Here is an 18,588-nt window from a genome sequence, read left to right on the forward strand (position 1 = left end):
CACTCGGCTTCAGCTCCGGCCCGGTTGGGGCGCGCCCGCTTCGAGGACCCCCATTGGCCCGATCCGACCGGTTCCGCGTGCCGGCCTCTGAATACAGCTCCGTGATTGGTTCTCCGGCCTGTCTGCCTGACGTAACCAATGGGCGGGGGAAAGGGAGTATATGTCGGGAAGGATGGAGGAGGAGGGGGAGGAGCTGACAGTGGTTGTGTCCAAGCCAACCGGGGGTGGGGTGGGGAGAGATAAAAGGTACGCATGCGCACTCGCTTGCTCGCCGCTGGGCACAACCACCCCGCGGGGCGTCGAGTCGGGGTCACGTGACCCGCCCTAGCGACCGCGCCCCGCGGGGGCTTTTCAGGCGCTTCCCGGCCTCAGGGGAAGCAAAAGTAAGTCGGGCCTCCGCGCCTTGGAGTCGCTGGGGTGTCGGGGGTGGCAGCCAGCCTGCTCGAGCCCTTTGGGCTTCCAAAGGGGAGGAGGGACGTGGAGAAAGAGAAGGAAACGCCCAACTTGTGTCCAGCTTGGCAGAGTGCTCCCCCATCTGTTTATTTCAGTGTCCCATTTCTCTCACGGGCAATTTGGGCCTCCGAGCTCGAAGAAAAACTCGCAAGTGGCAAGGCCAGCGGGCTGGTCTTCGGGGACGGCGTCCCGTGTCGCGGCCGCCAGTCCACCCTGGAGGCCGCCAGCGCAACGGAGCGCGGGACGGGGAGCCCAAGCCGGGGTGGGTGGCGGCCCCGCACCTGTCCCGACAAGCACGCTGCGGGGCCACGTGCGGGCAGCCTGCGTCACGCGCCAGCCCCCGCCTCCCGCGGCCGGAACCCGCGTGGCCGCGCCGAGTGGACGGCGCGGCCTCCAGTTACCCCGCGCGGCGCGGTGACCCTGTTGCCCCTGTGACCCCGGGGCACCCCAGTGGAAGCAGCCACGCAAACGGGCGATGACCGCACAGAGGCAAACCCGCCACCCCAGACGCCGGCGTCAGGGGCAGGAGCCACCCACGGCTGGAGAAGTCGGCCAGGCCACCATCCCCCACTAGCTGCCACCTCGCGCACCCTCCTCACTTTGACCTACAGGATATGGGTCCGCCTCCTTTATTTTCACCTGACACCATCCCCTGCTTGTCTTGTGCTGCCCATTCACACTGGCCTTCTTTTTGTTTCCCCAGGACACTAAGCTCTTTTCTGCCACAGGGCCTTTGCTCTCATGGTACACTCTCTCTGGACTCTTCCCCCTCCCCCCACCCCTCAGTTCTCAAGGCTCAGCTCAAACGGCCTGTAAGCACAGAGCTCTTGTCATACCAGCCTTGTTAAAGTAGAGCTCTGTACTCTCCTATTGCCTGGTTTTACTGTTTCATACCCCGTATCACTACACGAAATGATCTATTGATGCGTTTTCTTACAGGACTGCTGTCTCCAAAAAAAAAAAAACTTCAAGGTCAGAATCTTGGCAGTCTTCTTCCTGGTTGAATCTTTAAAAAGACAGGTAAGGTTTAGGAAGAAAGGGGATTGGAGGCCACGCAGAAAGTACATGCCAGGCAAAAGTGGGTGTTAGAGGGGAACCCCAAGTTTTCAGGCAGCCAGAGTGGGAGCAGCAGGCCATGAATGCGTTTTGTCCATCCACTATCAGAGGCACACAGCCTGGGGCTTACCTCTTTTGCACAAGCACAGCAAAAACTATCTGTTGATTCTATAATATTAAAAGAATTTTTTCGGGGCGCCTGGGTGGCGCCGTCGGTTAAGCGTCCGACTTCAGCCAGGTCACAATCTCGCGGTCCGTGAGTTCAAGCCCCGCGTCAGGTTCTGGGCTGATGGCTCGGAGCCTGGAGCCTGTTTCCGATTCTGTGTCTCCCTCTCTCTCTGCCCCTCCCCCATTCATGCTCTGTCTCTCTCTGTCCCAAAAATAAATAAAAAACACTGAAAAAAAAAAAAAAAAAAAGAATTTTTTCGGGGCACCTGGGTGGCTCAGTCGGTTAAGCGGCTGACTTTGGCTCAGGTCACGATCTCGTGGTCTGTGAGTTCGAGCCCCACGTCAGGCTCTGTGCTGACAGTTTAGAGCCTGGAGCCTGTTTCAGATTCTGTGTCTCCCTCTCTCTGACCCTCCCCTGTTCATGCTCTGTCTCTCTCTGTCTCAAAAATAAATAAACGTTAAAAAAAAAATTTAAAAAAAAAAAATAAAAATAAAAAAAATAAAAGAATTTTTTCAATGATTACAATAGAAAAACATCTGAAAATCTGTTATTTTTATGGCAAAGAAGTTTGTTTTAACGTATTTTTTGAGAGACGGAGAGAGACAAAGCAGGAGCAGGGGAGGGGCAGAGAGAGGGAGGCATAGAATCCAAAGTAGGCTCCAGGCTCTGAGCTGTCACCACAGCCCTACACAGGGCTCGAACCCACAAACCTCGAGATCATGACCTGAGCCAAAGTTGGGCACTTAACCGACTGAGCCACCCAGGCGCCTGTATGGCAAAAAATGTTTAATTTGAGGGCATTTTCATAGAGATTTTTCTGAGACTTGCCAAGGTCTTAAATGAGTGTTCTCTCTCTCTCTCTCTTCCTCTCTTTCTCCCCCTCCCTGCCCCCAGACACACAGAGATGACTCTGGAGACCCAAGCTATTGGTCAGTTTCATTCTAAACTGCTGTTTATAAAACCTAAGCAGCATTATTACACGTCAATACCTGCTGGGTGCTCATAGCCAACCTGCAAGGGCTGTGGGATGAGGCTCACCTGTGGCTACTGTAAAAACATATGGCCTATGCTATGATGGTGGAAAGTTAGATTTGTAAGGAGGATAAATGGGTATTTCCCAGTGGTGGAATTTCAGAGGACTTCCTGCGGGGGGAAGCATTGCTAGACCGTGAAGCACAGCCAAGGCTCCTGGAAGGCAGAGGCCCCTCAGAGCACTGGGACACATAAGTTGAAAGGCACAGAGATACAAAGCACCTGGGTGGCTCAGTTGGTTAAGTGTCTGACTTCAGCACAGGCCATGGTCTCACAGCTTATGGGTTCAAGCCCCACATCAGGCTCTGTGCTGACAGCTCAGAGCCTGGAGCCTGTCCCGGATTCTGTCTTCCTTTCTCTCTGCCCCTCCCCCATTCACACTCTGTCTCTGTCTTTCTCAAAAATAAACAAACATTTAAAAAAAATAATTAAATAAAATAAAAAGAAAGGCACAGACATGAAAAAAGGCTTACAAAACCAGTAATAATCTAGTTTGACTTGAACCACATTTTTTTCTTTCTATTGATGAGATAGTGCCATCTAGTTTGGCTTTCTAAATAACTTTATAGGCACTTCCTGTCTGAGTGACCTTGGGCACATTAGTAAGACTCTTTGAGCATCAAAAATGGAGATGATAACAGAAATTCCTGAGGTTTGCTTTCAAGATTCAATGAGAATAAATGAGAAAAGAACTGAGTTCCTCACACATCCACAAAATTACTCAATAAAAACTGGCACTAAAAAAAAAAAAAAAAAAAAAAAAGTTAGTCCTCAAGGGGCCTGAGAAAGTGATCCTGGATTAACCTCCAACCTTGGAATTGGGAGGTCTATAGGAACCACAGTGCATGTGACATCTCTCAGCTAAACTCTGGAAACTTCACATCCATTTAAAGTAAGTAGCTGGGGCGCCTGGGTGGCGCAGTCGGTTAAGCGTCCGACTTCAGCCAGGTCACGATCTCGCGGTCCGTGAGTTCGAGCCCCGCGTCAGGCTCTGGGCTGATGGCTCGGAGCCTGGAGCCTGTTTCCGATTCTGTGTCTCCCTCTCTCTCTGCCCCTCCCCCGTTCATGCTCTGTCTCTCTCTGTCCCAAAAATAAATACAAAACGTTGAAAAAAAAAAAGATTTAAAAAAAAAAAAAAAAAAGTAAGTAGCATTTGATGACTGAAAAAAATATGAGTTAATGTATACTTTCTTTTTTTTTTTTTTTTCATAGGCTCCATGCCCAACGTGGGGCTGGAACTCAGGACCCCAAGATCAAGAATCATGCTCCACAGACTAGGGCAGCCAGGTGACCCTGCACTTTGATTTTTAACACCTTCCAGACGTTTAGGTATGTATACATAAAGACTTTTTTTTTTTAAGTTTTTTTTTTTTAACATTCATTTATTTTTGAGAGAGAGAGCGTGAGTGGGTGAGGGGCAGAGAGAGACGGAGACACAGAATCGGAAGCAGGCTCCATGCTCTGACCTGTCAGCACACAGCCCAATCAATGCAGGGCTCGAACAAACCTTGAGATCATGACCTGAACCAAAGTCGGATGCTTAACTGACTGAGCCACCCAGGCACCCCTATATGTAAACACTTTTAAATACAAAAGATATATTACACAGCTTGTTATGAAACTGACCTTTTATTTTCCATTTTGTAATATATCTTGGACGTCTTTCCCGTGCCAACAATATACAGTTGACCCTTGAATGATGTGTAGGTTAAGGGTATGACCCCACACACAGTCGAAAATCCATGTGACTTTGTACACCCCTGAAACTTAACTACTGATAGCTTTTTTTTTTTAATTTTTTTTTTAATGTTTATTTATTTTTGAGACAGAGAGAGACAGAGCATGAATGGGGGAGGGTCAGAGAGAGGGAGACACAGAATCCGAAACGGGCTCCAGGCTCTGAGCTGTCAGCACAGAGCCCGACGCGGGGCTCGAACTCACGGACCGTGAGATCATGACCTGAACCGAAGTCGGTCCCCTAACCGACTGAGCCACCCAGGCGCCCCCTGATAGCTTTCTATTGATTGGAAGCCTCATCCATCATAACATATACAGTTGGTTAACATGTAGGTTTTATGCTATGTATGTATTATATACTGTGTTCTTACAATAAAGGAAGCTAGAGAGAAGAAAATGTGACTAAGAACATTACAAGGAAGAATAAATACATTCACAGAACTGTACTGTACTGAAAAAAATTTGCATATAAGTGGACCAACGCAGTTCAAACCCATGTTTCTTAAAGGTCAACAGCAGTCACCTGCTTACTTCTTATTAACAGTCACATAGTACCCCATCGTATAGGCCCATCATAATGTATCAGTTCATCACCACAAAGCATTTTGGCTGTTTTCAGTGTTTTAGTACTATAGGAACACGTACTCAGGGTCTCTGTACAACTAACTCATCTTGGCCATCCTTTAATTCCTCCTTTCCTATACATTCCATGAGGTAGAATCCCCTGTAAGAGCACCGTATTCTGTATTCACTGGTTCTAACAAGTACTCCTTCTTGTTTCAACAGAAGAATTGCAATTGCACAGAACAGAAAGTAAGAAGTGAAAAGTTATTCCACCTATCTTGTCTGGCATGTGTCTCAATCCTATACTCAAGAGCTAACATGTAACCTTTGGAAATGGTGTCCGTGTGTATGTGTGTACGTAACTATACACATGTATGTCCCCCCTTTAAGGAAAAACACGCGACCATTTTATGAGTACTATCGCACTCTTCTTTCTCTTAACATAGTTTGACACCATTCCTTGTCAGTACATAAAGCCTTTTAAAATATTCTGAAAGGGACTCCTGGGTGGCTCACTCGGTTGAGCAGCCGACTCCTGACTTTGGCTCAGGTCATGATCTCATGGTTCATGGGATCAAGCCCCATGTCAGGCTCTGTCTCTCTCAAAAATAAATACACATAAAAAAAAATACAAAAAAAGAAAAAGAAAATGTGCTTCAGAAAGGCAGAGCAATTGGCACTGGCTCCCATAAATACATGCGTGCCATTTTTCCGTAGTCTTACTAATGGTATTAAAAAAAAAACCAAAAACTCTGTACTTCGCTGATCAAAGAAATGAAAAAAGGTTATCTCCTTATGGCTGTACTTTGACTAGTCTAGTTTCCCAGGTTGTCATTGGCTTTCTGTTTCATTTATCCTTTTCCATTTTTCTTGCTTTGAAAATTTTTTTAAAGAGTTCAGTCTTTGAATTTATAGCTCCTGAGTTTTGCATCAGGCTTAGAAAGGCTTTCCACACTCCCAAGATTATTTGTTCACATGATTGAATTAAAATTTTTTTATGCTTATTCATTTTTGAAAGACACAGAGAGACAGAGCACAAGCAGGGGTGGGGCAGAGAGAGTGGGGGACACAGAATCTGAAGCAGGCTCCGGGCTCTGAGCTGTCAGCACAGAGCCCGACGCGGGGCTCAAACTCATGAACCACGAGATTGTGACCTGAGCCAAAGTCGGACGCTCAACTGACTGAGCCACCCAGGCGCCCCCACGTGATTGAATTAAAACTGAAATGGAAGCCCATCTTTTTCCTTCTCTCCTGGACTACCACACAGCAACGTCAAGAGAATGGGTGATACCGACAGCTTCTCATGATACATGATGCGCGCATTCATCACAGTAGGCCATACACGTGGCCTCATAGATCAATTTCTGCCAGGAAAGGTCAAAGTTAGAATGAAGGGCATGAGTCAAAAGACATGAGAAAAGTCAAATAACATTGTGAGCACAAGAGGTCAATAAAAATAAGATAAAATCAAACATCTTTTACTTAACATTTCACCGCACATACATTTAAATAAAGGCAGTCCTTTTTGGGTTTTAATACGTTGCCTGCTCAAGTTTAGCACCAGTGTTGGCGTTATTAAGTACACTCTTGAGCTGGTTTCTGAATTTCACTTTTGCTACGAGGCATGGCATCCGGTTCCCCCAGAGGGGGTGAGCTGAGGGAGAATGCCAGGAGGAAGTTCTCCTTTGTATGACCTAGCCTCAGAAGTCATACAGCATGTGTACAGCCTCTTCCATGGAAGCAAGCCACTAACTCTGGGTCGCGTTCAAGGCCAGGGGGATTGGCTCCACCTTTGAAGGGAGGCATGCCATAGAAATGGGGATACACTTTAAAACACCACATCTCGATTGTACCCGTGCTGCACTCAGCTTCCTACTGAGGGTGAGATTCTTTGACCGTGCAGTCCTGGACTCCAAAGGTGGGGTGGCTTGTTGGAGATGCGGGTGACTCCCCCCACTCACATTTCAGTCACCGTGTATGGGAACAATGATCTGCTCTTCTGGGAGGTGAGGGAAGGAGTGTGGGAGGGATGTGTTCTGATTCCTTCTCGTGCCTTTCCTGTGATCAAATGTGCTCACAACTCACCTCACTTGGTAAATTAAAGGGACGTGTTTCTCCCTAAACTCTTGTTTTCTGCAGAAACACAGAAAACAAATTGTGAAAGAAGATTTTCGACAGATTTGAAACCTTATATGTTCTCCTCCCCTTGCTATGAAATGCAGCTTACCTTGGGCAAATAATTCTACCTTTCTTAAGAAAAAGAGAAAATACTGCTAGTCTTGGGGTGCCTGGGTGACTCAGTTGATTGAGCATCCGACTCTTGATTTCAGCTCAGATCATGAACCCGGGGTCAATGGGATATAGCCAGCTTAAGATTCTCTCTCTCTCTGTCTCTCTCTCTGTCTCTCTCTCTCTCTCCCCTCCCCACCCAGAGAAAAAGAAAGAAAAAATACTGCTAGTCTGTTTATAACACAGAAAAAAGTGTCAGAGAATCTCAGACCTTGTGGGGGAAATTATAGATTCTCCCAAAGGTCTCTCAAAACTGAGCACAGAATGGGATAATGTAAGCATGTTGGAGACTGCATGCTTCTCTTCCAATATCCATTCCACAGTTATTTTTTGCAAACAGAGCCTAAATTGTATTCAAGTGGGCAGTGTGCCCAGCTTAAGGACTACATTTCCCAGCCTCCTTTGCAAGGAAGGGAGGATGATGAAATCATAAGAGGAAGTCATTGGGTGGGGCTTCCAGGAAAGCTATTTAAAAGGAAGTGACTTAGCTTGGTCTCTTGCTACTTCCTCCTTCCTGTTGCCTGGAACTCAAACAAGGTAGCCAGGGCTGCAGCAGCCATCTTTGACCATGAGGTAACCTTGAGGAAGGAAGCCATATGCCGAGAATAGTGGAGCAGAAAGGAGGAAGTCTGATGAATTTGTAGATGTCCTCAGACCACTATTTAAGTAAAAGAAAAGCCCTCTAGTTTATATGAGCAGCTGTGGCTGGGTCTCTGCACCAACAGCTAAACGCAATCCATTGCTTGTTATATGTAAAGGACGTAGTAATCTGTGCAGTGCTAAATAAATGCAATCTCCTGTAGCTTGGGGAAATTTGAGGTTGCTGGTTGTGCTTCCTCTTTGCTTTTACCCACCTTTTATGCAACTTTGCCCCATTACAACAGCGTGTTCCTTCCAGGGCTGGTGTTCAGCCTGGAACTGTAGCTGCAAGTTGCTGCCAGTTATCAGTACTCCGGTTAGGAACGATCTCTCTTTCTGGCTCCTCTCTGAGGGGTGAATCACAGGCAATTAAGTGCATTCAGAAAGACAGCCCGTGGCCTTTCCGACTTGTGAGAACTCTGCCTGTGAGGCCCAGGGCTTGGGCTGAAGGTACGCTTCAGCCCAGTGGTGATGTCACTGTGAAAAGTCTCATGATAACGCTGTTTCTCAGGCCTCCAGCTTCTGCCTGCTAAGTGATTCCTTCACTTTCCCAAAATCTGTGGGGGTTTTTTAAATGTTTGTTTTTGAGAGAGAGGGAAAGAGAACACGAGCCAGGGAGGGGCAGAGAGAGAGAGGGAGACAGAGAATCCCAAGAAGGCTCTATGCTGTCCACGCACAGCCCAACATAGGACCCAAACTCATGAACCATGAGATCATGACCTGAGCTGAAACCAAGAGTCAGATGCCTAACAGACTGAGACACTCAGGTGCCCCCCAAAACCAGTTTTAAAATGGCACAGCTCTCGGGCGCTGGGGTGGCTCATTCGGTTCAGCATCCAACTTCAGCTCAGCCCATGATCTTGCAGTTCATGAGTTCGTGCCCCATGTCAGGCTCTGTGATGACAACTCAGAGCCTGGAGCCGCTTCAGATTCTGTGTCTCCCTTTCCCTCTCTCTACCCGTCCTCTACTTGTATGTGTGCTCTCCTCTCTCTCTCAAAAATAAACATTTAAAAAATAAAATAAAATAAAGTAATAAAATGGCACAGCTCTGAAAAACAAAGGCTCAGTTCCGTTTGCCAGCCTGGGTCTCACTAGAGAAACAGCTTCTCATTGAGGCGAGATGTCTATGCAGTGGAGTCACAGTATCTGACCGAAACCAGCATCCTGAAACAGTAATGCAGGCTCTCGAATTCAATCCCCAGCTCTGTGATTCTCACCTGAATCCCCCCCGGTCGATCTCATTCAAAGGCACAGTCCAGTTCCTCACAGCTGGGGTGCGCCCTGGGTGGGTGCCCGTCCAATAAGCCCCCAGCGATGCCCGTGCCCCAATGCGCAGACGGCATCTTGAGTGGAAAGGCATTTGCTGGCTGTTCTCAAAACACAGTCCCAGGCTGTCAGGCACCTTCTTGTCATTTAGGTCTCAGTTCACATGTCACTTCCTCTGAGCAGTCCTCCTTGACCGGGCGTTCCACAGCAGAGTCTCCCAGCCCCCATCACTTCTACCTCACCCACATTTCACCTGCAGCACATGCCCCCCCACCCATGCACCGTATGTTTATATGCATCTTCCCCCCCCGCCCCCAACCTCCACTACAATTGGCATAGGATCATGTCAACTGATTCTCTCAGTCACAAATTTAGAATTTGGGTGGAGACCAGAAATTGGGAGCTAAGTAACATTAATGGCTAGGTGATTCTTTTTTTTTTTTTTTTTTAATTTATTGTCAGATTGGTTTCCATACAACACCCAGTGCTCATCCCAACAGGCGCCCTCGTCAATGCCCATCACCCACTTTCCCCTCTCCCCCACCCCCCCATCAACCCTCAGTTTGTTCTCAGTATCCAAGAGTCTCTTATGGTTTGCCTCCCTCCCTCTCTGTGACTTTTTTTCCCCTTCCCCTCCCCCATGGTCTTCTGTTAAGTTTCTCAGGATCCACCTATGAGTGAAAACATGGTATCTGTCTTTCTCTGCCTGGCTTATTTCACTCAGCATAATACCCTCCGGTTCCATCCATGTTGCTGCAAAAGGCCAGATTTCATTCTTTCTCATTGCCAAGTACTATTCCATTGTATATATAAACCACATCTTCTTCATCCGTTTGTCAGTTGATGGACCTTTAGGATCTTTCCATAATTTGCCTATTGTTGAAAGTGCTGCTATAAGCATTGGGGTACATATGCCCCTATGCATCAGCACTCCTATATCCCTTGGGTAAATGCCTGGTAGCACTATTGCTCGGTCGTAGGATAATTGTATTCTTAATTTTTTGAGGAACCTCCACACTGTTTTCCAGAGCGGCTGCACCAGTTTGCATTCTCACCAGCACTGCAAGAGGATTCCCATTTCTTCGCATCCTTGCCAACACCTATAGTCTCCTGATTTGTTCATTTTAGCCACTCTGGCTGGTGTGAGGTGGTATCTGAGTGTGGTTTTGACTTGTGTTTCCCTGACGAGGAGTGACATTGAGCATCTTTTCATGTGCCTGTTGGCCATCTGGATGTCTTCTTTGGAAAAGTGTCTGTTCATGTCTTCTGCCCATTTTTTGACTGGATTATTTATTTTGGGAGTGTGGAGTTTGTGAGTTCTTTATAGATTTTGGATGCTAGCCCTTTATCCGATAGGTCATTTGCAAATATCTTTTCCCATTCCATCGATTGAATGGCTAGGTGATTCTGTTCCTCCATAACCCAGGACATAACCCAGCCTAGGAGCCACCTCTGTTTCCCTACCCCCCCCCCCCCCCCGCCCCGCTCTCAAATTCATTTCATATTAAGCTGGAGCTTCATAGTTTCTAATGTTTGCATAATCCCAGTGTACTACTATTAGTCTTTTGGCATTTTTCCTTCCAGTCTTTTAATACTTTTTTCCAGTCTTGGGGCTCTTGGATGGCTCAGTCAGTTGAGCATTCTGCCACTTCAGCTCAGGTCATGATCTCACGGTTCGTGGGTTCGAGCCCTGCGTTGGTTGGGCTGTGTGCTGACAGCTCGGAGCCTGGAGCCTGCTTCAGATTTGTATCTCCCTCTCTCTTTGTCCCTCCCCCACTGGTTCTCTCTTTCTCTCTCAAAAATAAACATTAAAAAATGTATATATTTTTCAAGTCTTTTATATTAACATAATTATTTCCATAATTAACAGCAGGGCCCCTGGCTCCTATGGGCTTGGCCAGCCAGTTGTGCTCATCTACCCAACTCCTTCTCCGGTGACATCATGAGGTGGCTTGAAATCAGCCACGGGGGGTGGGGGGGGATGTTTACAGCATGAAAATCAGCAAATACCGCAAACCAGAGCTTTTCTTTTCAGGGAGTCAGTTGTTAAGAACCTGTCAACTCGCCATTGATCTGACTTATAAGACATTGGGTTTCCCCAGCCACGCATCCACCGACTAGTTAACACTCTCCTAAAGTGTTAGGTCCTTTTAAATGGAGACGGATGCCATATAAATAAACACAGAAACAAGAAACTTCTAGGAAGTGATAAAGTATAAAAAAATTAATGAAACCACTGATAATGTTGAACGTATTCCTTTTCTCCCCTGCCCCCCATCACAAACAATTCCTCAAGTTTCAAAAAGGTCTAAGAAAATGGGACACCTGGCTTGCTCAGTCAGTTAAGCATCCGACTCACTGGTCCATGAGTTCAAGCCCCAAGTCGGGCTCTGTGCTGACAGAGTGGAGCCTGCTTGGGATTCTCTGCCCCCCTCTCTTTGTCCTCCCCTGCTCATACTCCCTCTCTCTCTCTTAAAAATACATAAATAAACATTTTTAAAAATGCCTAAGAAAAAAAGAAATAAAAGGTCTAAAGGGCATTCTTCCTAATGGGTGCGTATTATTTACTCCTTGTGATAATAATCTTCTGATGTATTCATGCTTTCCTCGGCAGTTCAGAGTTTCTCAGCCTCAGCACTGTTGATATTCTGGGCCGAATAACTCGTGTGGGGGGCTGTCTCATGCTTTGAGACGTGGCTTTTACCCACTAGATGCCAGTAGCAATGCCCACTGCACACCAGCTGTGGCAACCAGAAATGTCTCCAAGTCTCGCCCCCTGGTGGTGAAAATCACCCCAGCTGAAGGTCACTGACTCAGCTGGACTTGACCTTAGCAAAGACCTCCAGGAAGGAAGCGCGTCTCAGAGAGTGGCCCCATGATCAGTAGCAGATGTGCCAACTGGGAACTTACTAGAAACGAAGATTCTCTAAAATAAAAACTATAATTAATTAATTAATTAATTAATATAAAAAGTTTTAATAAAAAATAAAAATTTTTAAAATTTGTTTTCATTTTTGAGAAAGAGTGTGCATGAGAGCTGGGGAAGGGCAGAGAGAAAGGGAGACAGAGGATCCCAAGTGGGCAGTGACAGCAGAGAGCCAGATGTGGGGCTCAGACTCACGAACTGCGAGGTCATGACCTGAGCCAAAGTTGGACGCTTAACTGACTGAGCCACGCAGGCGCCCCTAAAAAATCTTTTTTAATTTTTTAAAAAGGAAAGGGGGGGTGGAGGAATCAGTTAAGCATCTGACTCTTGATCTCAGCTCAGGTTTTGATCTCAGGGTTGTGAGTTCAAGCCCCACTTTGGGCTCCACGTGGAACATACTGAAAGGAAGGAAGGAAGGGAAGAAAGAAAGAAATGACAATTCTCAGGCACCTCTCCAGACACCTGAAATCAGAATCTCTGGGGTGGGACCAGGCAGTCTCTCCTGGGGATTCTGATGCACACTCCAGCTTCATAAGGTCCAGGGATGAAGGTTTTCAGAATCACAACACTGTTCCATGCCGTCCTGCAGTGCGTGGTTGTGGTTGCATCATAATCATGCCCCCCCCCCCCAAGCCCCCCGCACCCGCTGATCCTTGGCTGGTACAGGTGATTAGAGAAAATTAGCTGAGTTCAGGTGTAATTTTGACTTAAGTACCACCTTTCAGCCCGAGATTACCAAACACCACTTATTTTTACCCCAGGGAGGCTCTGGGAGGCTCCAGGGCCAGAGGCAAAGTTAAGAATAGAAAGCAAACGGGTCCTGACTGTAAGTTCCAACCACCACAGGGTGTTTCTCCACTACATGTAAACCGTGGTTTTCTAAATAAAGAGCAGTTTGGTCTTTTCAGAAACCAAAGAACCACAAAATGCAAAGCCAAGCCAAGATGTAGTAGCCAACTAGTAGCTACCTCCTGCTCTTCTTACCGTCTTGTACATTGGCCACCATGAACTCAGTTCAGAAATATGGGTTCACAGGGGCACCTGGGTGGCTCGGTTGGTTGAGCCTCCGGTTCTAGATTTCAGCTCAGGTCACGATCCCAGGGCCGTGGGATCAAGCCCCATGTCAGGATTCATCTGCACCGCGCAGCATGGAAGCTGCTTAGGATTCTCTCTCTCTCTCTCTCTCTCTCCCTCTACCCCTTCTCCCTTGCTCATGCGCGCTCTCTTTCTTAAAATAAAAAATTAAAAAAAAGAAGAAGTAAAAAAAAGAAATATGGGTTCACAAGCTTTCTCCCATGGTTCATAAATGGGGGTTCCTACCACTGGAACAAGAATGCCTCTGGTCTAGCAGAGGTGGGGGTATCGCCCCATTCTGGGAAGCATTTGGAATGGGGGGTGGTGGGAGATGGCTGTCACACTCTGGGACTTCTGGTGTTTACTGGTTAGTTCCAGAATGGTTAAACATCTTACAGAGTAGTTTGTGGGAGTGTAGAGTGGTACAATCACTTTGAAAAATAAGCCAAGAGTTTCTTTTAAAATTCAACATACAGGGGGTGCCTGGATGACTCAGCCCATTAAGAACCTGACACTTAGTTTAGGCTTAGGTCATGATCTCATGGTTGATGAGTTTGAGCCCATCAGGATCCATGCTGATGGTGCAGAGCCTGCTTGGGATCCTCTCTTCCTCTATCCCTGCCCCTCCCGTAGTCTCTCTCTCTCTCTCAAAATAAGTGAATAAACTTTAAAAAAAAATGTTAATTCAGTATACAGGATGCCTGGCTGCCTCAGTTGGTAGGGAATCTTACTCTTGATCTTGGGATTGTGAGTTTAGAGACTTAGGTAATATCCAACTGTGTGGAGATTACTTTAAAAATAAAAACATAGGGGAACCTGGGTGGCTCAGTCAGTTAAGAGTCCGACTTCAGTTCAGATCATGATCTCACACTCCGTGAGTTCGAGCCCCAATGTTGGGGTCTTTGCTGACAGCTCAGAGCCCAGAGCCTGTTTCCAATTCTGTGTCTCCCTCTCTCTCTGCCCCTCCCCCGCTGGTACTCTGTCTCTCAAAAATAAAAATAAACATAAAAAATAATAAAAATAAACTTCACAAAATAAAATAAAATTCAACATACACTCACGATAATACTCTACCATTTCCAATACCATTTCCACCAATACTCCTAGGTATTTACCAAAGAGAAAAGAAAGCCTATATCCGCCCTTATAGTTACATGCTCTTTTTTAAAATATTTTTTTTTTGTTTAGTATTTATTTATTTGGGTGAGGGAGGGCCAGAGAGAGCCAGAGACACAGGATCTGAAGCAGGCTCTGTACTGAAGGCAGCAAGCTGGAAGCGGGGCTTGAACTCATGAAGTGTGAGATCATGACCTGATCTGAAATCAGATGCTTAACCAACAGAGCCACCCAGGCACCCCCCTGTGTTTCTCTGCAATAGGCAGAAACTGGAAGCAACCCGAATGTCCAACAGGTGGAAAGATAAACAGACCATGGTGCATCCATACAGGGGACTGCTATGCAGCAGTGAGAAGAAATGAACTCTCGGTCCACAGTACAACACGGGTGAATCTCCGAATAACTATGCTAAGTAGAGGAAGCCAGACCACCCCCCCCCAAAAAAAGTGTGTGCCTTATGATTCATTCCCTTTACAGAAAAAGCAAACTAATCTATAGCCACAGAAAACAGATGAAAGGTTGCCTGGGGATGTCAGGGAGGACAGGGAAGGACCAGAAGGAGGGATTACAAGAAGATTCTATTGTAATCTCCTTTGGAAAAGGAAAGAGTTTGGGTGATAGTTATGTTAATTAAGCCTCTATGGGGCAGCTCAGGACCTGGCAGCTGGATTCTTTTCAGCAGAGGAAAAGAAAGGAGGTGCCCAAGACAGAAATGACAGTTTTTTATAACCTACCCTTGGAGGTGACGTCCACCACTTCGGCTGTATTCTATTCATTGGAGGCAAGTCAGTGAGTTCAGCCCCCACCATGGGGAAGGGAATTACACAAGGGCATGAATACCAGGAGGTGTGGATCTTTGGGGACCCCCTCAGAGGCTGCCCAGCACAAGGAACAGGTGCAAATATGTGCATCTTCCCTAGCTCTTCCCAAACGGGGGTGCGTTAACCATGGCGCTGGCAGACCACAATCCCAAAATCACAGGGACATTTTCTTTCCTTCTTAAAAAATACAGCACTTGTATAGCATGGAGACTAGAGTTAATGATACCGTGTCGTACATTGGAAAATTGTTGAAACAGTAAATCTTACAAGTTCTATTCACAAGGAGAAAGGGTCTGTAAAGCTGTGCGGTGATGGATGTTAACTAAATTTACCGTGGTGATCATTTAACAATATATACAAATATTGAATCGTTATGTTGCATACCTAGAACTAATACAGTGTTACATGTCAATTGCCAGTTAGATCTCAACTGAAAAAAAAAAATTAGAATCATGTCCCCTGTACCCCAGGGGTGCTAAGAGCTGATGGTACCAATATGTTTGGCAGACTGTGTTTCTGTGAATTCTCCCAGCAGCTGAAGCAACAGCCTTTTGTAAGAGAACAGGAGAGGCCCAGGCTCAGGGTGGGGTGAAGGATTCGAGGGGCGGTACGCTGCATCCTCCAAATGCACTGTGTGGGTTATTGTCTGGGAGCATTCAAACATCTGTTCTAGTAGTCAGGCTACTGCCAGTGACTGAACCACAATGACAAGAAGATCGAATCAGCTAAACCTCACGGAAGTGAATTCCTTGCTCAGGCAGAGCCTGCTCTGGGTCCAGGCAACAATCCATCACAGCTGCTGCCCTCCACGGGATGATGCACAGTGACTCAGGGATGCAGGCAGCGTCTGTCTTGTGACTCCACCCTCTGCGAAGGGGAAGACGAAGCCTGGAGAGTCTTACTTACGGTGGCTTTTTGCTCCCTCAGATAGGAAGTGACACATCACTTCTGATCATAATCTGTTGGCCAGAGCCAGTCATATGACCCTGCCTAACACTATCTCCTGACGCCCAAGAACAAAGACCTGGATATTGCGGCAATCCTTAATAACATTTTCATAGAAGGTCGCCCAGCCACACATATGATTTCACATGTGTTTGTTTTATTTTATTTTATTTAGGTTTTTTTAAATTTATTTATTTTGAGAGAGACAGAGACAGTGTGAGTGGGGGGGGGGGGGTGTGCGAAGAGAGAATCCCAAGCAGCTTCATGCTCATGCTCAGTGCAGAGCCCCACGTGGGTTTCAAACCCACGAAAGCGTGAGATCATGGCCTGTGAAACCAAGAGTCGGATGCTCAGCTGACGGAGCCACCCAGGCTCCCCTATTTTATTTAAATCCAAGTTAGTTAACGTATAGTGTAATCACGATTTCAGGAATAGAAATTAGTGATTCATCGACAATAAAACACCTGGGGCTTATTCCAACAAGCACCTCCTTCATGCCCATCACCCATTTAGCCCATTCCCCCACCCAACACCCTGCCAGCAACCCTCAGTTTGTTCTCTGTATTTAAGAGTCTCTTATGGTTTGCCTCCCTCTCTGTTTTTAACCTTATTTTTCCTTCCCTTCCTCTGTGTTCATCTGTTGTGTTTCTTAAATTCCACATATGAGTGAAATCATATGATATTTGTCTTTCTCTGACTTATTTCGCTCACCATAATATACTCTAGTTCCACCCACGTTTTACAAATGGCAAGGTTTCATTCTTTTTCATTGCCGAGTAATACTCCATTGTACCACATCTTCTTTATCCATTCATCAGTCGATGGGCATGTGGGCTCTTTTGATACTTTGGCTATTGGCTGTAAACATTGGGGTGCATGTGCCCCTTCGAATCAGCATTTTTTTGTATCCTTTGGATAAATACCTAGTAGTGCAATTGCTGGGTCTAGGGTAGTTCTATTTTTAATTTTCTGAGGAACCTCACACTGTTTTCCCAAGTAGCTACACCAGTTTGCATTCCCACCAGCAGTACAAAAGTGTTCCCTTTCCTCTGCATTCTCACCAATGTCTGTGGTTTCCTGAGTTGTTAATTTTGATTCTACATGTGTTGATATTTATCATAACGCCTTTGTATTAACTTATTTGATCCCCATAATTCTTCAAGGAGGTTGATATTTTTATTCCTATTTTAAAGAGCAATTGAGGCACAATGAAGTTCCTATCCACAGAACACTTGTTTTTGTTTATGATATTTCTTTAAAAATTTTTTTTTAATGTTTGTTTATTTTTGAGAGAGACAGAGACAGAAACAGAGTGTGAGTAGGGAAGGGGCAGAGGGAGAGGGAGACACAGATTCTGAAGCAAGATCCAGGCTCCGAGCTGTCAGCACAGAGACTGATGCGGGGCTCGAACTCACAAACCGCGAGATCACGACCTGAGCCAAAGTCGGACTCTTAACCAACTGAGCCACCCAGGCGCCCCAATAAATAAAAACATTTAAAAAAATTTTTTTAAAAATCACACCAAAGCAATCTGCACAGATTTTTAAACAACTATTTAATATGCGGTGTTGGTGGGGATATAGAGAAATCGGCATTTCATACGCTGTCCGGGGTGAGAGTGGAAATGCGGAGGGCGTTCGGCAGTTCGCATCCAAAGATTTCAAATATGTCACCCTAACCCTTCGATTCTATGTTTAGAAGTTTATGTGAAGAAAACAAATCTGTATGCAAAGATTTGGTTAGCAGAAAACCCAACCCAGCTTATTACAAAATTATTTGTAGGACCCAAAACTGAAAATAACCTAAGTGCCCCAAATAGGAAATTAGCTTTAAAATCGACAACCCTACAGTTCAATGGCATCTGGTGTCGCTGTTGGTGGGTTCAGACCCCATGTCAGGCTCTGTGCTGACAGCTCAGAGCCTGGTGCCTGTTTCAGATTCTGTGTCTCCCTCTCTCTGCCCCTCTCCCTCCTCACACACGGTCTCTTGCTCTCTCCCTCAAAAGTAAACATTGAAAAAAATTCCACAAAATAAATAAAAACATTGGTCAATTGTGACAAATACATGATAATAATGTAAGGTGTTTGTAATATGGGAAAATCATGCGGGAAACGCAGACGGTGTGGGGTATATGGAGAATTGCTGGCACTATCTTCACAACTTTTCTGTAAATTTAAAACTGTTCTAAAACTTTATTATAAAAAAAAAAAATCACCCAGGGTGCCTGGGTGGATCAGTTGATTGAGCATCTGGCTCTTGATTTTGGCTCAGGTTATGATGTCACGGCTGGTGGGATCGAGTCCACATCAGGACTGTTAGGGATTCTCTCTCTGTCTCTCTCCGCCCCTCCCTTGTGCAAGCTCTCTCTCTCTCTCAAAAGTAAATAAACATTAAAAAAAAAAAAATCACAACCAATTGTGATCGTTTGGTCCACTTTAAAAAAAAAACACACAAGGGTTCTTGCCTCTAGCTGTAAGGACACAAGGCTCTTCCGATTTTG

At 46.0% G+C, this 18,588-nt stretch overlaps 1 long non-coding RNA gene across 6 annotated transcripts in view; it reads left to right on the forward strand.

Annotated features, from left to right (window-relative positions):
- Positions 1 to 245: 245 nt before the first annotated feature.
- The window catches only part of LOC132689054 (uncharacterized), a 29,242-nt gene continuing 10,899 nt past the window's right edge, over positions 246 to 18,588 (forward strand). For 2 of the 6 annotated variants that reach the window (XR_009614815.3, XR_014136357.1), the window contains exons 1-3: positions 812 to 1,071; positions 1,393 to 1,473; positions 3,923 to 4,039. This is a non-coding gene — a long non-coding RNA (uncharacterized LOC132689054). Of the gene's footprint in view, positions 384 to 800; positions 1,072 to 1,392; positions 1,474 to 3,922; positions 4,040 to 5,233; positions 5,429 to 18,588 lie in introns of those variants that run through there. The other 4 variants (XR_009614817.3, XR_014136359.1, XR_014136358.1 and 1 more) reach the window with 4 other exon arrangements.

The sequence above is a fragment of the Panthera onca genome, chromosome E3 (genome assembly GCF_046562875.1).
Source record: "Panthera onca isolate mPanOnc1 chromosome E3, mPanOnc1 haplotype 2, whole genome shotgun sequence".
Lineage (NCBI taxonomy): Eukaryota > Metazoa > Chordata > Mammalia > Carnivora > Felidae > Panthera > Panthera onca.